Raw genomic sequence first — 19,037 nt, 5'->3', positions numbered from 1 at the left:
ATACAGAGAACAAACTCATGGTTACAAGAGGCGAGGAAGGTGAGGGGATAGGTGAGATAAAGGAAATGAGGAAGTATAAACTTCCAGCTATGAAATAAATAAGTCACAAAAATGAAAGTACGGCACAAGGAATATAGTCGATACTATTGTAATAATGTTTGGTGATAGATGGTGACCACGCGTGGTAAGCGCCTTGTGATGTATACAATTGTTAAATCATTATGTCGATTACCTGAAACTAATGTAACACTATGTTTTCATTATAGTTCAATAAAATATACATAAACTAAAAAAATAAAGATGAAGTAGATCTATTGCCAAACGACACAAACATAGAATTTGTTGTTGTAGACCCACGGTAAAAGGCATGCCAAAGAAATTCTTTGGGCTGAAAACAAGTACCACCACACAGTATTTTGAATATGCACAAAAAGCAAAGATCACCTATAAATTTAAGATGTAGGATATTATAGAGTATAATTTGGTATTTCTTCCCTTCATTAACTGATCAATTGCATGATGCAATGTACGTATAATTATATTGTGTCTATAACATATAGAAAAGTAATATATTTGACAAAGCAGCACAATGTAGGCGGGTCAGAACAAAGCTGTATTTAAGCCAAGAAATGACTACAAAGAACAACTTGAATCCATAGGAACAAAAAAAAAAAAAAAATGGTAAGTGGGAACATAGCAAACACATATTTGATAAAAATATCTAACAAATACATATTTGATCTTTTTCTCTCAGCTTTTCAAAAATGCAAATATAGGGGTGCCTGGGTGGCTCAGTCAGTTAAGTGTCTGACTCTTGATTTTGGCTCAGGCTATGATCTCACGTTTAGTGAGTCCCAGCCTCTGTGTGTGCCCTGCCCTGACAGCCGGGAGCCTGCTTGGAATACTCTGTCTCCTTCTTCCTGTCCCTCCCCTGCCCACTCACTTGTGTGCATACTCTCTCTCTCAAAAATAAACAAACATTTTTTAAATGCAAATATATGCTTACATAAAGCAATAATTACAGTAATGTATTTTATAGTAACCTGTATATACATAATATGTGTAATATGTATAACAGTAAAGGAAGAAAAATAAAGATGAGCAATGATGCTCTATAGGAGTAAAATCTGTCATTCAAATTAGGTTACTATAAATGTTAAGTAAATTTCGATAGGTTAAGATATATATTTTAACCTCTAAGAATGACCGATAATTTAAAACATAATTAAAGATCAATATATGAAGTAAAATATTACATTAAAAATAACCATTAAATAAAAAAAGAAAGAACACACAGAGAAACCAAAAAGTTACATACAGCAAGCAAACAACCAGGAAACAAAATAGCACTTGTGTATCCAACTATATCAATAATAACATTAAATATGATTATTGGTATCAGCAAACATAGATTAGAAACAAATAAATAGAAATGCGGTATTTTCATAATGAGTCAATCAGGAAACTATAACAATTAAAAGCATGCACCAAGAATAGAGTCCTGTAATATATGATGCAAAACTGATAGGACTGAAGGGAGAAGTTTCTAATTTTTAATACTTTACCTTAGTAATAAATAAAACATTATAAGGCAGAAGATTCATGGGAAATAAAAAAACTTTAGCAGCACTATTTTTGTGTTGACCAAACATCCATAGATGGTCCCAACAAACCACAACAAAATACACACACGTTTCAAGCGCACATAAAACATTCTCCAGTTAAACCACATTTTATTTCATAAAAGACATCTTAATAGATTTAATATTGAAATCATTCACATTACACTCTGATAGAATAGGATTAAAATTTTAAAAATATGTGAATTAACAAGTATCTGTTAATTAAAAATTGCTAATAACCAATGAATTTTAATCACAAAATAAAATAAAGAGTATTTTGAGATGACTGTTTTTTAAAATATCAAAACTTGTGGGGTATGGCTTAAGCAGTGTTCACAGAACAAATTATAGCTATTATCTATACGAAGAAAGCACAAAGGTCTCAAATCACTAAACTCATTTCTCTGTTGTGTAGCCTTTGCTCTTTTATCCAAGATCAGATGGTTACATTGATGTAGGTCTATTTCTAGGCTCTCTGTTCTGTTCCATTAATTCACTTGTGTATGCTTTTGCCAATACCACAGTGTCTCGATTACTGCCCCTTGGAGTAAGTCTTGAAGTTGGCCAGTATAAGTCTCCGGACTGTCCTTCTTCAATATCATGTTGGTTATTCTGGGTCTTTTGGTTTTCAACTTCAGAATCAGTTTGTTGATATCCATTCAATAACTTGCTGGGAGTTTTATTTAGAATGCGTTGAATCCATAGATCAAATTGGACGAACTGGCATCTTGAAAATATAGTCTTTCTATCCACATATACATGGAATACCTCTCCATTCATTTAGTGCTTTTGATTTCTTTCATCACAGGTTTGTAGTTCTCCTCCTGTAGACCTAGTATATGATGTGTTAGATTTTATTCTATAAGCACCATGCAAAATATTTCAAACTAAAATTTATTAGAATGATGATTAGTGGTGATAGAACCAGTATTCTTTGTAATTTATAGTAATGAACATAAGAAGAAAATATTTATAATTCTAAGGAGAGATTAAACAATTTGTATTGTTTTTTTTTTTTTATTCTTCACAATTATCCCCAAATTCTGAGGCCCTGTTTGTTATTCTTCCTATCTTGCTCTGTCACTTTCTCCCCAGAGTTGGTATTTGGCAGAGGTGTGTGAAAAATTCTGCTTTCTCTCTAGGGATTTGGATAGCCCCGCTTCTGAGGCTTTGCTATGACTTTAAATCTGCATCAATTTAAATATTATTAGGAAACATATTGAGTGGAACGTGACTCAGAACATAGAAGCATATGTTTTCATGTGTTAAGTGTATACTTTAATTTCTCAAGAGTCAGTGGTGGGAAAATAGCCAAATAAAACTGGGTATTCAGGCCTATTTTTTTGTCAATGAATGGGGCTTCTCATGTGTCTTAAAAGCTCAAAGAGCAGCACTTTTTCTTCAGCATTATAATGCAACATTCTTGATTTTCTGAGGCTAACGTAAATAATAGGAATTCGATAAATGAAAAAGAATCTAAAACAAGCATTTTTTAATGTAATATTTTAGGACATGGCAAATGGTTTCAATTTCGGTAGCAATCTTCATTTTAATCCACAGTTTTACCCCTCTAAACTCAAGCCCCAATGGAAATCAGAGTTTTTAAGGTATTATCCCTTTATTGTTTCTAAAAAATACTTCCTATATAAGCATACATTGTTTACAAGAAATAAAAAACATCCTAATTTGGAACATAGACTAGTATTTCAGTATTTACTTGCCGAGTAAATGGGTTGATGATATTAAATTTATAAAAGCTCATGGAATTAAGTGTAATATTTATAACAGGTTTTGCATTATTAATATAATATAATTGGCTCATCATTATGTAGATTGTTATATATACCTGTGTAAATGTATTTGAACTTTTAAATAAATAGTCTAATATTAATTCTCATGCTAAATACTAAATCTGTGCAAAATTTCAAAATGTCAGTTGCTAGATCGTATTAATATCTAGATGAATTTGTGTTAATGATAGTTTCTATGATACATTGAAAAAATTATCTAGATGGATTCGACAATTTCAGCTCAATTACGCTGGCTAGATATAATTTCTGTTTTAAAGGCAAAACAGAGGGAATTTTATGAGAAATTGCAATTTATACTGTTATATTTTACAAGTGATAACATTTATCCACGTTTGAGTTTAGTCAACCAGGACCGGACTAATAAGTTCAAGACTGTTTTGTTTTTCTCCTTTTCTTAACTGTTTATTTCTTTATTTTGAGAGAGACAGAGTGTGTGTGCACACATGGGGGAGGGGCAGAGAGAGAGAGAGAATCCCCAGCGGGCTCCATACTGTCGCAGAGCCTGAGGCAGGGCTAGATCCCAGGAACCTCAAGATCACGACCTGAGCCCAAATCAAGAGTTGGACACTTAGCCAAAGTCAAGCGCCCCTTGACCTTTTGTTTTTTTCTAAAGACTTTGTGGAAAATATATATATTTGATGGAATCAAAAGCTACATAAGCAAGAATAACATATGAAAACAATGCCAAGCAAATGATTTCAAACACACATTTTCTATGGAAAGTGTTTTTAGAATGGAGAAGTGTAAGGGTAATGTGTGTATGTGATACCATAGAAAGTGAAATGACAGAATAACATTATAATTTTGTCTCTACTACCCTAATGATAAACTAAATCTTTTGAGGTTTACTCTAAAAATGCTAAAAATAATTGTGGGTATTATCTCACAAATTGCTACAACTGTCACTTAGTACACATTGGTAAAGATCATTTTTGACTCTACATAATTATACTTGAGGAAAATAGCCCTTAGAAAGTATGATTAATTTCAAGCCCAAGATAGAATAGTACAATCAAATGATGTTATAATAACAGTTGTGAATTAATTTAAATCATTAATTATACCTTGGGAAGCTGGAAAAGTTTTAAATAGAGAACATTTAAAGAGCAGGATTTATACTACTTTATATTTAATGAACTTTATAATATTCCAAACAAATTTTGTGATTCATTTCCAAATACTATGCTTACAGTTCTTTTACTTATTATTACACCCTTTCTGGTTTGTTTCATCTCTCTGTACTTCTTTTTATTTAAGTTTATATTTTAATTCCAGTTAGTTAACATACACTGTTAGATTAGTTTTGGGTGGACCGTATAGTGATTCAACAATTCTGTCTCTCTGTATTTCTAAGACCTAATGTTCTACTTTTCTGTATGAGAAGAATCAAGCCTAGAGGTCAAAATGTCCTCCTTTAAAACAATTAATTTGACAACTCAGGGAACAACAGATGTTGGCAAGGATGCAGAGAAAAGGGAACACTTTTGCATGGCTGGTGAGAATGCAAACCGGTGCAGCTACTCTGGAAAACAGTAAAGAGGTTCCTCAAAAAAAAAAAAAAATTGAAAACAGAACTACCCTATGACCCAACAATCACACTACTAGGTATTTATCCAAAGGATACAAAAATGCTGAGTCGAAGGGGCACATGAACCTCAATGTCTGTAGCAGTGCTATCAACAGTAGCCAAATTTTGGAAGAGCCCAACTATTCAACTGATGAATGCATAAAGATGTAGTGTACAAATATACAATGGAATATTACTTGGTAATCGAAAGAAAGAAAGAAAGAAAGAAAGAAAGAAAGAAAGAAAGAAAGAAAGAAAGGTAGGTCTTGCCATCTGCAACAAGGTGGATGCAACTAGATAGAGTGTATCATGCTAAGTGAAAATAAATCAGAGAGGGACAGATATCATATGATTTCACTCCTATGTGGACTTTAAGAAACACAATAGATGAAAATAGGGGAAGGGAAGGAAAAATTAGATAAAAATGGAGATAAAGGCAAACCACAAGAGACTCTTAAGTACAGAGAAGAAACAGAGGGTTGCTGGAGGGGAGAGGAGTGGGGAAGGATGGGCTAAATGGGTGATGGGCATTAAGGAGGGCACTTGTTGGGATGAGCACTGGGTGTCATATGTAAGTGATGAATCCTGGGTTCTCTTCCTGAGGCTAATAGTACACCGTAGGATAACTAACTTGTATTTAAATAAATAAATTTAAATAACAAAAACAAAATAAATTTGAACAAAACCATTTTCTCAAACAGTACCTGGGAGAATAGCATTCACATATCAGATATACTTGGCACAGGTTAAAACAGGGTCTTTTTCTGTAGATTAGAAAAACAAACAAAAAAACAAAAAGCTTCCTTCTATACTCCTAGGTTCTGTGGCTGGCCTAGGAATAAACTGAAATAAGAAAAATTAACAGAGGAGGAACCAAGATGGCAGAACAGCATGGAAGTTTTTTGTGTCTCGCGTCCATGCAATCCAGCCAGACCAACACTGAACCATCCTACACACCTAGAAAACAGATTGGAGGATGAACACGACAATCTGCGCATCCTGAACCACAGAATTCAGCAGATACGCGGCGTGGAAAACTGAACTGGGGAGCAAGAAGCCACAAGAGGTAGGGAACCGCTTTTATGGGCAGAGAGAGGACAGAGACTGGGGGGGCAGGGAGAATACGGGAAAAGCACCCCTCCCCAAAATCAGCTGGAGAGAAAGTGGAAAGTTGGAAACCGCCACAGGGACTAAACGAAAAAGGGAGAAAGGAGAAAGGAGAAAGGGGAGGGTTTCAATTCCATTAAGACTGTAAACGAGGGGAGCGCAAAGGCTGCAACTCTCCAGCTCCCTACCTGGCGGTGCTCTGGTGGGAAGGGCGAATCCCCAGGAGCAGAGTGGGGTCTGGTAGGTTCTCGGGCCACACGGGGAAAAGCGGCTCCACGGCTGGAAGGACATTTGCTAGGGACGGTTGAAGCCACCTGGTCCCGGCAGAGCCCGGAAGGCGGCCACATTCGCGGGTGCTGGAACCAGGTCGTTAAGGGGGAAGCCCGGTGCCAGACGTGTGTTGTGAGTTTCCATAATCCCTCAGACGCTGCTGCTACACTGCCTCGCGAACTTTTTCTGGGGCGGGCTGGCACCCGGCCGCAGTCTCGGGGCACCGGCAGCAGCGGGGTCCCGCAGGCGTTCCTGGCTGCGGCCGGCATTTGGCCATTGCTCGGTGAGACCCTCCCACGGAGGGGCGGGACGGGTCAAGGCCGCAGTCCTTCGGAAGTAAGGGGCCGGGGTAAAGGGCCTCATCTGAGACAAAACCCGGGAGGGAGGTACTGCCCGGGGCCGGTCACGGAGAGTGAAGAAGCGGGGAGTGGACAGAAGCTGACGACAGAGGACTGGTGCGCGATTGCTGATCCGGGAGAACAGAGTGGCGCCATTTTTACCACTGCCGCGCAGGCGCATATGCACTGACGAGCCCCGCAACACTGCATCCCAGGAGGCCAGCGGCGCCATCTAGTGGAGCGCGGAGCCGTTACACCGAGCCCCGCCCAACTGGGCCAACTTCGCTCTTCAAGAACCCAAACCTCACCGCCGGCTTACTTTAGGGACTATAAAGAGCTACATAGGCTGACTTCTAGGGGAAAACGAAATAATTTCAGTCCCAATTCAATCTGTCAGCAGCCCTACTTCATCTATTCAATTTTCTTTCTTTCCTTTTCTTTTTCCTTTTTCCCTTTACAATTCTTTTTCTTGAATACAGAAAGAGAAAAAATTCATTTTTATTTTCAATTTTTATTAAAAATGTTTTTCTTCAATATTTATTAGCATATTTTTTACTTTTTTGTAAATTTTTTCAAATTCTACTTTACTTCCATCATTTTATTTTGGTCTACTTCAGTGTATTCACCTTTTCAAATTTTCAAGCAATTTCCTTTTTTTGTCTTTCTTTTTCTTTTTTTCTCTTTTTCATTTCTTTTCTTTTTCTTGAATGCAGAAAGAGAAAAACTTCATTTTTACTTTCAATTTCTATTAAAAATATTTTTAATTTTTATTACTATATTTTTTGCTTTTATGTTTTTTCAAATGCTATTTTATTTCCATCACTTTATTTTAGTCTACTACAGTGTATTCACTTTTTCAAATTTTCAAATGATTTCCTTTTTTCTTTTTTAATATTTTTTCTCTTTTTAGTTTCTATTTTTTCTTAAAATTTTTTTAACGTTTATTTAATTTTTAGACAGAGAGAGACAGAGCATGATCAGGGGAGGGTCAGAGAGAAAGGGAGACACAGAATCTGAAACAAGTTCCAGGCTCTAAGCTGTCAGCACAGAGCCTGACGCGGGGCTTGAACTCACAAACTGCAAGATCATATCCTGAGCCGAAGTCGGACATTTAACTGACTGAGCCACTCGGATGCCCCTTTTCTTTTTTCTTAAATAGAGAAAAAGAAAAAATTCATATTTATTTTTCATTTTTATTAAAAATATTTTTCTTTAATTTTTTCTACTATATTCTTTACTTTTGTGTATATTTTTTCAAATTCTATTTTACCCTCATTATCTCATTTTACTCTATTTCAGTGTATTCACTTTTTCAAATTCTCAAATGATTTCCTTTGTTTTTTCTCCTCCCCCCATTTTTTTTTTCTCTAATCTGTCAAACCACTTTCAACACCCAAACCAAAGCACACCTAGGATCTAACATCATCTATTCGATTTGTGTGTGTGTGTGTGTGTGTGTTTAATTTTTAATTTTAATTTTTAATTTAATTTTTTTTAATTTCAATTTTTCTACCTCATTAATTCCTTTTCTCCCTTCAAAATGACAAAACGAAGGAATTCACCCTAAAAGAGCACAAAGAAACAACAGCCAGGGATTTAACCAACACAGATACAAGCAAGATGTCTGAACCAGAATTTAGAATCACGATAATAAGAATACTAGCTGGAGTTGAAAATAGATTAGAATCCCTAACTGCAGAGAGAAAAGAGGTAAAAAAATGGCCAGAATGAAATTAAAAGTGCTATAACTGAGCTGCAATCATGGATGGATGCCATGGCGGCAAGGATGGATGAGGCAGAAGAGAGTATCGGTGATATAGAGGACAAACTTATAGAAAATAATGAAGCAGAAAAACAGAGGGAGATTAAGGCAAAAGAGCACAATTTAAGAATTGGAGAAATCTATGACTCATTAAAAAGGAACAACATCAGAATCACAGGGGTCCCAGAAAAGGAAAAGAGAGAAATAGGGGTAGAAGGGTTATGTGAGCAAATCATAGCAGAAAACTTTCCTAACCTGGGAAAGACACAGACATCAAAATCCAGGCAGCACAGAGGACCCCCATTAGATTCAACAAAAACCAACCATCAACAAGGCATATCACAGTCAAATTCACAAAATACTCAGGCAAGGAGAGAATCATGAAAGCATCAAGGGAAAAAAAAATCCCTAACATATAAGGGATACAGATCAGGTTTGCAGCAGACCTATCCACAGCAACTTGGCAGGCCAGAAAGGAGTGGCAGGATATATTCAGTGTGCTGAATCAGAAAAATATGCAGTTAAGAATTCCTTTTCCAGCAAGGCTGTCATTCAAAATAGAAGGAGAGATTAAAAGTTTCCCAAACAAAAATTAAAGGAGTTTGTGACTACTAAACCAACCCTGCAAGAAATTTTAAGGGGGACTTTCTGAGGGGAGAAAAGATGAAAAATATATATATAAATAAATAAATACCAAAAGCAACAAACATCAGAAAGGACCAGAGAACACCATGAGAAACTCCAACTCGACAAGCATCATAATGGCAATAAATTCATCTTTCAGTACTCACTCTAAATGTCAATGGACTCAATGCTCCAATCAAAAGACACAGGGTAACAGAATGGATAAGAAAACAAGATCCATCTATATGCTGTTTACAAGAGACCCACTTTAGACCTAAAGACGCCTACAGATTGAAAATAAGGGGATGGAGAACCATCTATCATGCTAATGGTCAACAAAAGAAAGCCAGAGTAGCCATACTTACATCAGACAATCTAGACTTTAAAATAAAGACTGTATCGAGGGATGCAGAAGGGCATTATATCATAATCAAGGGGCTTATCCACCAAGAAGACCTAACGATTGTAAACACTTATGCGTCAAATGTGGAGCACCCAAATATATAAATCAGTTAATCACACATACAAAGAAACTCATTGATAGTAATACCTTAATAGTAGAAGACTTCAACACCCCACTCACAGCAATGGACAGATCATCTAATCAAAAAATCAACAAGGAAACAATGGCTTTGAATGACACACTGGACCAGATGGACTTAACAGATATTTTCAGAACATTTCATCTGAAAGCAGCAGAATATACATTCTTCTCCAGTGCACATGGAACATTCTCCAGAATATACCATATACCGGGACACAAATCAGCCCTAAGTAAGTACAAAAAAATTGAGATCATACCATGCATATTTTCAGACCACAACACTATGAAACTCGAAATCAACCACAAGAAAAAAAATTGGAAAGGTAACAAATACTTAGAGACTGAAGAACATCCTACTAAAGAATGAATGGGCTAACCAAGCAGTTAAAAGAAGAAATTAAAAAATAGATGGAAGTCAATGAAAATGATAACACCACAACCCAAAACCTCTGGGATGCAGCAAAGGAGGTCATAAGAGGAAAGTATATAGCAATCCAGTCCTTACTAAAAAAGGAAGAAAGATCTCAGATACATAACCTAACCTTACACCTTAAGGAACTGGAAAAAGAACAGCAAATAAAACCCCAAACCAGCAGAAGACAGGAAATAATAAAGATTAGAGCAGAAATTAATGCTATCAAAACCAAAAAACAAACAAACAAACAAAAAAACAAAACAGTAGAACAGATCAATGAAACCAGAAACTGGTTCTTTGAAGGAATTAACAAAATTGATAAACCACTAGCCAGTTTAATCAAAAAGAAAAAGGAAAGGACCCAAATACATAAAATCAAGAATGAAAGAGGAGAGATCACAACAAACACAGCAGAAATAAAAACAATTATAAGAGAATATTATGAGCAATAATATGCCAATGAAATGGGTAATCTGGAAGAAATAGACAAATTCCTAGAAACATCTACACTACCAAAACTGAAACAGGAAGAAATAGAAAATTTGAACAGACCCATAACCAGTAAGGAAATTGAATTAGTAATAAAAAATCTGCCAAAAAAACAACAGTCCAGGGCCAGATGGCTTTCCAGGGGAGTTCTACCAAACATTTAAGGAAGAGTTAACACCTATTCTCTTGAAGCTGTTCAAAAAATAGAAATGGAAGGAAAACTTCCAAACTCTTTCTATGAAGCCAGCCAGGTCAAAACCTGACAGATACCCCATTAAAAAGGAAAACTATGGACCAATTTCCCTGATTAACATGGATGCAAAAATCCTCAACAAGATATTAGCCAACTGGATCCGACAATACATTAAAAAAGTTATTCACCATGACCAAGTGGGATTTATACCTGGGATGCAGGTTTGGTTCAATATCTGGAAAACAATTAACGAGATTCATCACATCAATAAAAGAAAGGACAAGAACCATATGATCCTCTCAAAAGATGCAGAGAAAGCTTGACAAAATACACGATCCTTTCTTGATAAAAACTCTCAATAAAGTAGGGATAGAAGGAGCATATCTCGAGATCATAAAAGCCATATATAAACGACCCAACGCTAATATCATCCTCAATGGGGAAAGACTGAGAGCTTTCCCACTAAGGTCAGGAACAAGACAGGGATGTCCACTCTCGCCATTGTTATTCAACATAGTATTGGAAGTCTCAGCCTCTGCAATCAGACAACACAAAGACATAAAAGGCATCCAAATCGGCCAGGAGAAGGTCAAACTTTCACTCTTCACAGATGACATGATACTCTATATGGAAAACCCAAAAGATTCCACCAAACAACTGCTAGAATTGATTTATGAATTCAGCAAAGTTGCAGGATATAAAATCCATGCACAGAAATTGGTTGCATTCCTATACATCAACAATGAAGCGACAGAAAGAGAAATCAAGGAATTGATCCCATTTACAGTTGCACAAAAAAAACATAAAATACCTAGGAATAAGTCTAACCAAAGAGGTGAAAAATCTGTACACTGAAAACTATAGAAAGCTTACGAAAAAAATTGAAGAAGACACAAAAAAAAAAAAATGGAAAAAGATTCCATGCTCCTGGATAGGAAGAAAAAATATTGTTAAAATGTCGATACTACCCAAAGCAATCTACATATTCAATGCTGTCCCTATCAAAGTAACACCAGCATTCTTCACAGAACTAGAACAAATAATCCTAAAATATGTATGGAACCAGAAAAGACCCCAAATAGCCAAAGTAATCTTGAAAAAACCAAAGCAGGAGGCATCACAATCCCAGACTCCAAGCTATACTATAAACCTGTAATCATCAAGACAGTATGGTACTGGCACAAGAACAGACACCCAGATCAATGGAACTGAATAGAGAACCCAGAAATGGACCCACAAACGTATGGCCAACTAATCTTTGACAAAGCAGGAAAGAATATCCAGTGGAATGAAGACAGTCTCTTCAGCAAGTGGTGCTGGAAAACTGGACAGCGACATGCAGAAGAATGAACCTGGACCACTTTCTTACACCATACACAAAAATGAACTCAAAGTGGATGAAAGACCTCAATGTAAGACAGGAAGCCATCAAAATCCTCGAGGAGAAAGCAGGCAAAAACCTCTTTCATCTTGACCGCAGCAACTTCTTACTCAACACGTCTCCTGAGGCAAGGGAAACAAAAGCAAAAATGAACTACTGGGACCTCATCAAAATAAAAAGCTTCTGCACAGCAAAGGAAACAATCAGCAAAACTAAAAGGCAACCGACAGAATGGGAGAAGATATTTGCAAATGACATATCAGATAAAGGGTTAGTATCCAAAATCTATAAAGAACTTATCAAACTCAACACCCAAAAAACAAAAATCCAGTGAAGAAATGGGCAAAAGACATGAACAGACACTTCTCCAAAGAAGACATCCAGATGGCCAACTGGCACATGAAAAAATGCTCAACATCACTCATCATCAGGGAAATACAAATCAAAACCACAATGAGATACCACCTGACACCTCTCAGAATGGCTAACATTAACAACTCAGGCAACAACAGATGTTGGTGAGGAGGATGCGGTGAAAGAGGATCTCTTTTGCATTGTTGGTGGGAATGCAAGCTGGTGCAGCCACTCTGGAAAACAGTATGGAGGTTCCTCAAAAAAACTAAAAATAGAACTACCCTATGACCCAGCAATTGCACTACTAGGCATTTATCCACGGGATACAGGAGTGCTGTTTCGAAGGGACACATGCACCCCCATGTTTAGAGCAGCCCTATCAACAATATCCAAAGTATGGAAAGATCCCAAATGTCCATAGATGGATGAATGGATAAAGAAGATGTGGTATATATATATATATATATATATATATATATATATATATGTATGTATATATGTATATATATATGTATATATGTACACATGTATACATGTATATATGTATATATGTACACACACACACACACACATATATATATACATATATATATATATAAACACACACACACACACAATGGAGTATTACTCAGCAATCAAAAACAATGAAATCTTGCCATTTGCAACTATGTGGATGGAACTGGAGGGGATTATGCTAAGTGAAATTAGTCAGTCAGAGAAAGACAAAAATCATATGACTTCACTCATATGAGGACTTTAAGAAATAAAACAGATGAACATAAGGGAAGGGAAGCAAAAATAACACAAAAACAGGGAGGGGGACAAAACAGAAGAGACTTATAAATATGGAGAAGAAACTGAGGGTTATGGTAGGGGTTGTAGGAGGGGGGATGGGAAAATGGATAAGGGGCATTAAGGCACCTACTCCTGAAATCATTGTTTCACTATATGCTAACTGATTTGGCTGTAAATTAAAAAAAACAATTAAATTAAAAATATTAAAAATTTAAAAATTTAAAAAAGAAAAGTCAACAGAAAAAAAAAACCCATATAAATTTATTTATGATTTTTATGTATACATGGGAGTTTTCAGAAGGAAAATTAAGACCTCAAAATGCTGTTAGATGCAAATGCTTATACACCTTTTTAAACAAAGAATGATAAATTTTAGGAATGTGTTGTGTCAAAGTGACTTGGAATAGGGGGAATACATTAAGGGACAGTGACTTGGAAATCCAGAGAGGAAACTAAAGCAAATAAGGATTACTTTAGTAAATTTGCTTCTACTGGTCTGTCTCAGTATCACCTCTCAGTCTCTGGTGATAAGTATGTTTTCCTCTTCCTGGTGCAGAAATGGCACCTCTCTCGAGAAATTTTGTGACCTGCTTTTGCATAGAAATGAGGAGGTCAGAGAATCCTTCCTCCACCTGTCATTTCTCAGATAGCTTCAGTCTAAAAGAATCAATATGACTAAGTGGCATATTTTGGGGTGATACGTTCTGAACTCCTTCATTGCCTGGATGAATGCCTTCAGCACAATCTAGTCTAAATAAAAAACCACTTACACTGCCACTTAAAATGCTGAAATTGAACTCACACCTAGTATACAAGAAATAAAAGCATGTTTTACATTAGATATTCAACATTTTATTATAACATAGATTTTGTTTTGATGTTGCCTAAAGTAGGCTGATGTTAGTGTTCTGAGCTCATTTTATTTTTTTATTGAAGTGTAATTAGCTTATATTATGTTCGTTTCAGGTATACAATATAATAATTCAACAATTCTATATATTACTCAGTGCTCATGATGATAAGTGTACTCTTAATCCCCTTTTATTTCACCCCTCCCCTCCACATCCCCTCTTGCCACCATTAGTTTGCTCTCAGTATTTAGGAGTCTGGTTTTTTGCCTCTCTTTTTTTCTTTGTTCATTGTTTTCATTTCTTCAATTCCACACAGAAGCAAAATCACATGGCATTTGTCTTTTGCTGACTGACTTATTTCACTTAGCCTTAAACCTTCTAGGTCTATCCATGTCGTTGCAAATGGCAAGACCTCATTCCTTTTGAAGTTTAAGTAATATTTCAGTCTCTCTCTCTCTCTCTCTCTCTCTCTCTCTCTCTCTCTGTGTGTGTGTGTGTGTGTGTGTGTGTGTGTAGCACATCTTTTTTATCCATTTATCTATGGATGGACACTTGGGTTACTTTCTTGTATTGGCTATTATAAACAATGCCTTAATAAGTATAGGAGTGCATACATATTTTTGAATTAGTGTTTTTCTTTCTTTCTTTCTTTCTTTTTGGATAAATACCCAGTAGTGGACTTACTAGATCATGTGGTAATTCTATTTTTAATTATTTGAATAACGTCCATATTTTCCCCAATGGCTGCTCCCATTTGCATTCTCGCCATCAGTGCATGAGGGTTCCTTTTTCTCCACATCCTCATCAACAGTTGTTATTTCTTGCGTTTTTAGGTTTGATCCACTGTTAAAAATACCCCATTGATAATGTGATTGCTTTTGGTATATTTTTGGTAATTTAGTACTTCATTATTATATTGAAATACTTCACAAGAAATCGGGCCTTTAGCTGCAGTGTGTAAATTTCTCTGGAATGAGATTTGGACAATGTTACACAGTAGAATTAAGGATTCTAATTTTCAAAAATAACGTTAAATATCACTAACAAGTATTAGCTCTTTTACTTGGTCTTGACAGTCAGTAAGAGGTTTATTGTTTACATTTACTTATAATTAAAATCTAAAGAATACTACAATGGTTTTGGAGAAAGAAAAATGAGTTACTTATGCTTAAAGGCCTGGCAAATATACTATGAGTCAAACCAGAAAACTAGTATTGGGGAAGATTTCCCTGTACAATTCTACAAGAGAAAATATTTTGTATTTTGAAACAAGAATCCATTCATATTTATTCTTTTTGTCATCTAAGTTCCAACTTTAAAAGTAGTATATTTAAGAAACTTTTTTTTAATTGAAGGTATTTATTTATCTGTTTGAGATAGACAGCTACTATAAAAAAAAAGGCACCTTTTCTGGCATTTCTCAGCGAGACAAGAGTAAAATATCATTAGAGAAATTTTTCCTAGTCTTCCAATTAAAAAAATAATAATTCTTTGAGTTCCAAGAATTTTTGTTTCAGTAATAACATATATCCTGAGTTAATTATACTGGGAGTACTTATGTACACTTTACAACCTTAATGTCAAAGATAATGAGTATTATTTGTGGACAAGCAAGCAATTCATAAGTTTATAAATGGTATGACTTTACAAGTGGTATAACAGAGAGTTATCTTACACAGATATACAAATTTGAGGAGTCAAGTAAGCCACATGCTAATATTTGTCATTAATTTCCCAGGTTTTATTTTATTTGAAAGGAGCTTTACATATTTTAGAAATGGGAGAGACTATTTAAACAAGTCTAACGACCTTTGGGGTATAGATTACAAAAACAATTTTCTATAAAATATTTTGAATATTTAGGTCATTTAGGTAATGAAATATATGGATTCATTTCAGGCAATACTTTTTCTTTAATACTTTAACGAAGAAACTTTTATTTTATTTTATTTTATTTTATTTTATTTTATTTTATTATTTTATTTTACTTTATTTTAGAGATAGAGCATGAATGGGGAAGAGGGTCAAAGGGAGAGAGAGAGAATCTTAAGCAAGCTTGATCCTGACCCTGGGATCATGACCTGAGCTGAAATCAAGAGTCGAATGCTCAACCAACTGAGCCACCCAGGCGCCCAAAGAAACCTTTTAAGATGTATCTCTTAAACCAACTGTGCATGATTATAGTCCTGACTTTATCTTTCTTTTCTGATATACTGAGTCCTTTGATGTAGCATCACATTTATCTCATAGTTGTGTTAAGCTAACCCAGTGCCTAAAATAAAATTGTGTTAGTAAGCTGGGTACAGTGGCTAAACTTAAAAAAAAAAAAGTTGAGTGAATAAACATATAAATATTAAGTAAGTAGTTTCAATAACTGGAAGGCTTTCTGTTAATTTTAAAACCAGATTTAACCAAAACTACTGATTCATTTTAAATGGCTTAGCAGCATATATCACCATTTATATGTAATGGTTAGCTCTACACAATATTTGGAAGATAAGTTAAAATAACCTATTGGGGTAGGTAGAGAGGTATTACTTTGAAATACCACTTATTTTCAAACAATACCTATAATTCCTTTAAGAAAAAATAGTCAATTGTTTCAATAAAGTTTATATTAATTGTACTTTTTTTTTAACGTTTATTTATTATTGAGAGACAGAGAGAGACAGAGCATGAGCATGGGAGGGGCAGAGAGAGAGGGAGACACAGAATCCGAAGCAGGGTCCAGGCTCTGAGCTGTCAGCACAGAGCCCGACGTGGGGCTCGAACTCGTCAAACGTGAGATCACGACCTGAGCCGAAGTCAGACGCTCAACCGACTGAAGCACCCAGGTGCCCCAATTGTACTTCCAATAAAGCAAAAATTGTAAATCAAAACTTATCCTCTAAGGAAGTTAAGGATTTATGATACAGAAGGGATTTCTTAAAATTGTTCATTTGTACCATGATTCTTCTGTATCTACACCTAGGTATCAAAACTCTGATCTTGTTGGTAAAAAATTTATTGTACATTTTAGAATCTCAACTAAAATATGGCAAAACATTATTTTTAGCCTCCCCGTGTACAAAATACCTTTGCCTTGAACTCTAGAAACTAAATCTTTGTTTTCCTAAATAGTTAAGACAATGCCTATAAACATAAATATAAGGATGCCCACCTTTATGGCAGGCAGATTTCTGTTGTCTTTTGGCTTCCCCCAGTGAACTCTTCTTCAATAAGTTCGCAAGTGGGCAGTTCTTTCCATTTCACTCTCCTGTTATTACACAGGAGCCCATTGATGCGGTGGGGAGGTGTGGAAAGACTTCTGTAGTCCTGTGATTATATCTCAACTCTTTAGGGAGCCTGTACCTTTGAGCTGGGAACATTGCAAATGCTTCTCAGATGTTTCCTAGTAAGTGCAGTAGAAAGTCCAGATGAAGCTGCCCTGTGGTATTTCTCTCACCTTCTGGGGAAGCCTGAGGGAGCTAGAATTGGGTATTTTCTTTCTCCCAGGTAGATGAAGCTGTGGTTAACAGGTTAATCCCCAGCAGGTTAGCCTGATAAAATCTTTTCTCCTGAAGGCATGCCTTGTTAAGAAGAAAACAATGCTGTGGGCAGATTTCAGGTTGGTTCCTTTTCCCCTCCCTCCACTGGAAAATGGCCGAGTTCCAAGAGGTAAAACTCGCTAAAGTGCGCCTCCCCAGTCCCATGACTAGGTCCCCCAGAATTCTTCGTTCTTAGACTGGTCCACTCTGAGATTCCCGCAGAGTTTAGGTTTTTTCTACCTGTTACTGGTTCCCCCAGAGGTTTCTGCTTTGGGCTTTTCTAGATCTATCTGTTTGTCGCTCCAATATTGGGGTTGGTGGTTTGCTCAGTCTCTTCTCTGACATGTAAGTTGAGTTAATGCTATCAGTTTTTCAGCTTTCTTCATAACATATTGTGAGGATGAGAGTCACAACTGCCAAGATTCTTCAATGTCTCACCGGAAACCAGACATCTCCCCCTTCCATTTTTAATTTCCTTCTCATTTCTTCTGGATAAAATACTCTGTCTTTATTCCCAGGCTATGCTGCTTGTGTCAGCTGATTTCTTTCTTTCTTTCTTTTTAAGTTTATTTATTTTGAGAGAGAAAGGGAGAGACAGAACAGGTAGGGGAGAGGTGGACAGAGAATTCCAAAGAGGCTCTGTGCGGTCAGTGCAGAGACCCATGCCGGGCTCAATCTCACAAACCATGAGATCACAACCCTAGCCTCGATCAAGAGTCAGATGCCCAACTGACTGAGCCACCCAGGAACCCCTCAGCTAACTTATTATGACTCAAATGTAAAACAATTAGCATACCCCACATCCCAGGAAGGTGGTTTAGGAAACCATTTTTTTCTCAGATTTCTCTTTCTGAAAAGCTGCTAATCATAAATCTGATTCCTTGGTTGATATTTTATGGCCTTTGTGCTACCTAACATATTTCACTTTTCTTTGTTATTTTGTCTTATTTTAGAATTGTCAGCTTTTTCTCTACTTATTCCCTTGACTATATATATATATATATATATATATTAATTTTATATATTTTTATTATTGTTGTTTTTTTAAGTTTTTATTGAAATTCCAGTTAGTTAACATATAGTATATTATTAGTTTCAGGTATACAATGCAGTGATTCAACACTTGCATACGTCACCTGGTGCTCACCACCCCATAAATGCACTCCTTGATCCCCATCCCCTATTTGACCCATTCCCCACTTCCAACCTTCCCTCTGATGTACATTGGCTTTACTATGTTTACCTTTCATTTTTGAGAGCTCTTTGATAATTTATTATTGCATGATTGTTTCTTTTTCAGATGATAGTGGGATTTTTGTGTTGATCTTTAATTTTTAAGGAAGTTTGTATTTCACCTTTATTGAGGTATGATTGACATATAAAATTG

This window comes from Lynx canadensis, chromosome F2 (assembly GCF_007474595.2).
Source record: "Lynx canadensis isolate LIC74 chromosome F2, mLynCan4.pri.v2, whole genome shotgun sequence".
In the NCBI taxonomy this organism is placed as follows: Eukaryota; Metazoa; Chordata; class Mammalia; order Carnivora; family Felidae; genus Lynx; species Lynx canadensis.
Note: the sequence above shows the minus strand (reverse complement) of the source record.